Below are 4,724 nucleotides of genomic sequence, written 5' to 3' on the forward strand. Positions count from 1 at the left end.
CGTCGTAGCCGTGCTCCCCGTCGTCTCCACGCCGTCTCACCGTGTCCAGGAGCTTCGCCGCTGTCCACTTCATCGAGCAGCCGAGCCCCGAGCGCTCGCAACGCCCGAGACCACCGCACCGACCTCGCCCGAGCTCACCGTCGCCGGAGATCCCCTTCAACGCCGACGTCGCTCCGGTCCATCTCCGACCGCACCAAGGACTCCGTCGCACTCACTGTGAGCTTAGCCATCTTCCCCTTCCTTCCGTTCTTGCTCCCGAGCCGTGTAGCAACCTCCCGGAGCTCAACCGCACCCACCGCCGTGGACCTCGTCGCCGACGTGCTCCCGGTCATCCTCCGGCCACAAGATGGTGTCCATCTTGCTCACCGCGTTCCACAGCACCTAGCTAGCCACCCCACGAGCCTCACCGAACCCTCTAGCATCAAGTTCACCTCCGACCGAACCTCGGTGGCCGCCAAAGTCGTCGCCGGCGTCGACTCCGTCCACCCCGACCCCAACGGACTCCGCCAAGAGCCGCGGGTCGTCCTCAGCTTCACTCCGGTGGTCGCCACGTTCCATTTGGTGGCCGAAACGACCAAAACCACTATCGCCGCCGCACTGTTGGTCGCCGCCGGCCAGAACTCCGGCGAGCTGACGTGGCCTAGTTAATTAACCACTAACCCACCACCTACAGACGCTGACAGTGGGCCCCAGGGGTTAGTCAAAGCTAACCAGCCCGGGGTCAACGCGGGATTAGCCCCTGTGACACTGACGTGTGGACCCCACACGTCAGGTTTGACCCGAGCCAGCCCTGTTGACCTGCTGATGTCACTATGATGTCAGGCTGACGCAGTAAATGATATTTCTGGATTTAATTTAAAACAGGAAATTCCAGAATATTATTTAAACTTCAAAAATTCATAACTTTTATTCTATAACTCCAAATTGGACAAATAATATATGAAAAATGATCAGAAAAATCCAATCTATCCATCTGTACCATTTTCATGCATGATCAAACAAGTTAAGTTGATGTTTTAATCAGAACAAGAAAAGGCACTTTAAAAGGCCATATTTGAATTTGAAATTTGAATCTTTGATTCAAATTTGCTCAAACCCTTCTGGTTTTAGTTGCATTAGCCCAACACACTCATATTGCCATGTTTCATGCATGCATCATATTGTTGCATATTGTTTGGTGATGTTTGTGTATCGATGTCCTTTGCGACAGGATCTGTTCCCGAGGAGTACCGTGATTACCCTAACGAGGAATCGTATCCGTGCAATGAACCATCAGGCAAGCAACCAACCATTTGATCATATCGATACAATCCCATGTTCTCGCTCCTGCTCTATTTTACTGCATTAAGACAACGCGATTCAAACTGCTGTGTGCTACGGTAGTTGAACCCATTTCCTCTGCATGACCTGTCATTGCCACAGTAACTAGATGAAACCCACTAGCATGTGTAGGAATTGATTGAGCCATATGTATGTGTTGTTCCTACCTTGCTATGCCTGCTATGCTTAGAGTCGTGTCAGGTCTGGTTCATCTGGGCGATGGACTAGAGTGAAATGATTATGTCGGTAATGAGAGTGGTGTGGTGAACACGATTTGGTAAAGGTATCGATGAGAGGCCATGTAGGAGTACATGGTGGGTTGTTTCATTGAAGCCGACCTTAAGCACTGAGATCTGTATGTGTGATTTAAGAATCAGCTACTACCATGCATTGGGCCCGAAACCAATGGACCCTCTCGACTTCTTATTCACCCTAGTTCTCCGTCCAGGAGTTGCAAGTAGTTTCTGGTGTTTGTAGCCTACTGGAGGCCGTGGACAGCGCTGACCGTAGGGGTGGGCTGTGATGCGGTAGGTACGTGGCCGGGTGTACCGAATACCCGTTAGGTATCTCGGGAACCCTGTTCACATCGTTCGGGGCCGTATGGGAAACCTTGGCCGGACTCCCTGCGGATGGAACCTGAATAGGCGATAAACCTGGACTGGAGGCTTAGGTGATTAGGTAGGTCGTGGCCGACACCCACGTTGGGCTTCCGCTTGAAGGTTGCCGAGTACATGTCGTGTAAACGACGATAAGTGGTGAGAGCGTGTATTAAGAAGTACACCCCTGCAGGGTTAACATGATCTATTCGAATAGCCGCGTCCGCGGTAAAGGACTACTTGGTTGCCTATACAGTTCATAGACAAGTAAATGGAAACTACTAAAAGCCTCAAGATAAGTGTGAGTGCCGAGGATGGCTCTTCCGTAGGAAGACGGAGGTGGATCCTAGGTAGTGTATTGAAGTGGTGAGTAGTGGACTCGTGTGCGCAAAACATTTCAAGTTGGAGTATCGTAGGATAGTCTAGCCAAGAGTCAAAGCTAGCTTGCTGCAATAACTCCACCAACCCTTCTTGATACTATGCATGTATGTAGGATCTGATGTAAGTCTTGCTGAGTACCTTTGTACTCATGTTGCTATAATCTACATTTTTTACAGAAGACGCTGCAACCCCTTCTGATGGGTTCTATGTAGACGTTGACATCAACGAGTAGGCTAAAGACCCAGGTGGTGACCCTGAGCTTGTGATGGACCACGTAGTATAGTTAGGCTTCCAAGCCTCTTTTATTTTACTAGTTGTCTGTACCCAGACAATGTACCTCCGCTGCTGGCTTGTATGACTGTATGACTTGTATGTTGGGTCGTGAGACCCGTACCTTTGTGTATGATATGTATGGCTCCCTGAGCCTTAAATAAAGTACTTGTGTCATAGAGTCATGTTGTGATGCTTCGTTGTATTTGCACATATCGAGCATATTGTGTGTATGATTGAAATGCTTGGTATGTGTGGGATCTGACTATCTAGTTGTTTATCTTTAGTAGCCTCTCTTACCGGGAAATGTCTCCTAGTGTTACCGCTGAGCCATGGTAGCTTGCTACTGCTCTGGAACACTTAGGCTGGCCGGCATGTGTCCTTCTTCGTTCCTGTGTCTGTCCCTTCGGGGAAATGTCACGCTTTTAGTACCGGAGTCCTGTTAGCCCGCTACAGCCCGGTTTACCGGAGTCCTGCTAGCCCAGTGCTACAGCCCGGACCCACTTGCTGATGACCGACACGTTCGAAGCTGGGTCATGGATGCCTGTCCCTGTAAGTCTGTGCCACTTTGGGTTTACGACTAGTCATGTCAGCCCGGGCTCTTTATCATATGGATGCTAGCGACACTATCATATACGTGAGCCAAAAGGCGCAAACGGTCCCGGGCAAAGGTAGGGCGACACCCGTGGGAATACCGTGCGTGAGGCCGCAAAGTGATATGAAGTGTTACCGGCTAGATCGATGTGACATCGAGTCGGGGTCCTGACAGCGTTGGCATCAGAGCCGGACTGCCTGTAGGTTCTCCAAGCCAAACTGGTCGATGTTGAGTCTAGAAATTCTTTAGTTATATGTAGGGGAATTGTTTGTGGGTTGGAACGTAAGGCTCTTTTTACTCCTTATATCTTATGACTTTCTGATCTGAGTCAGTCCATTCTTCCACCGGGGGTTAAGGAATTAGGATCTGTTCTCTCTATCAGGATCACGTGTTACTGATCAGTAGTACCTTATAAGTTTGATGGATACAAGCCTAGTTCAGTTCTACTACCACATTATGTTGTTAGAATGGATTCAGAACTTGATATGATGATGTTGGGTGTGTACGAAATCCTTTGTCAAATGTCTCAATATCCTTTTTGAGCATTTACAGCTATTATGCTGCCGAAATTTTGCTAGAAATTCTAATGCCTTTGCATTATAATTGTGCTTTCAGATGGCCACTCGCGACCTCAATCAAGTGGTTCGCCTGACTCGATGCCTAGATGTACCCGGCCATACTGCTAAGTTGGTCAGGGTAATGACTGAGGCTGGATACCGCTGGTATCCTGAGTACACGGTCGAAGAGCAATTCCGAGACTTTAATCAAAGCCAGTATCTCTGCACTGTCAGAATATTTCCATCTTATCCTGGATCCACTGAGCCTCTTCACTGCTCCTATGGACTCGGGGTGAATAAAGGTATATGTGATATACATGTTATTGATGTGTACCTTACTAGAGCTCGCAGTAGCACCTGGGTATTGGATACTGGTTCTATTGCTAATATTTGCAACTCAAAACAGGGACTACGGATTAAGTGAAGACTGGCTATGGACGAGGTGACAATGCGCGTGGGAAATGGTTCCAAAGTCAGTGTGATCGCTGTCGCAACGCTACCTCTACATCTACCTTCGGGATTCACAAAAAAAAGACACATCCGTGACATTTTGGGCTGAACGAAAAAAAATTATGTCATACATATGACACTTCTATGACAATAATTGTGAGAAAACCCGATATCATCATAGATGTGGTGGGCTCCTACTTCTATGAAAAAAAATCATGACAGAAAATGGGTTTTTCGTCCTGGGCGGGCCGGAGATGCAGCTGCATGACATTCTTTGGGCCGTCCATGACGGAAAAAACCGTGGTAGAAGCGAGGGCGAGGAAAATTTCAGGGAGTTCCCAGTTACGGTGGGAGGTCGGGGGCCGAGCGATGCATGCTTCTCTCGTACACGTACGCGCGTGTGTGCAAGGCGTTGGCTCTAACTGAACCCGAGCGAGGCGTTGGGCTCTAACTGAACCCGAGCGATTGCACTGCAGGCTATGTGTTACTAAACCCAAGCGATCGATCGATGGCTGTAAACTGAACCCGATCGAGCGATTCCTTCACTACTGCTGC

The sequence above is a fragment of the Triticum aestivum genome, chromosome 6B (assembly GCF_018294505.1).
Source record: "Triticum aestivum cultivar Chinese Spring chromosome 6B, IWGSC CS RefSeq v2.1, whole genome shotgun sequence".
In the NCBI taxonomy this organism is placed as follows: Eukaryota; Viridiplantae; Streptophyta; class Magnoliopsida; order Poales; family Poaceae; genus Triticum; species Triticum aestivum.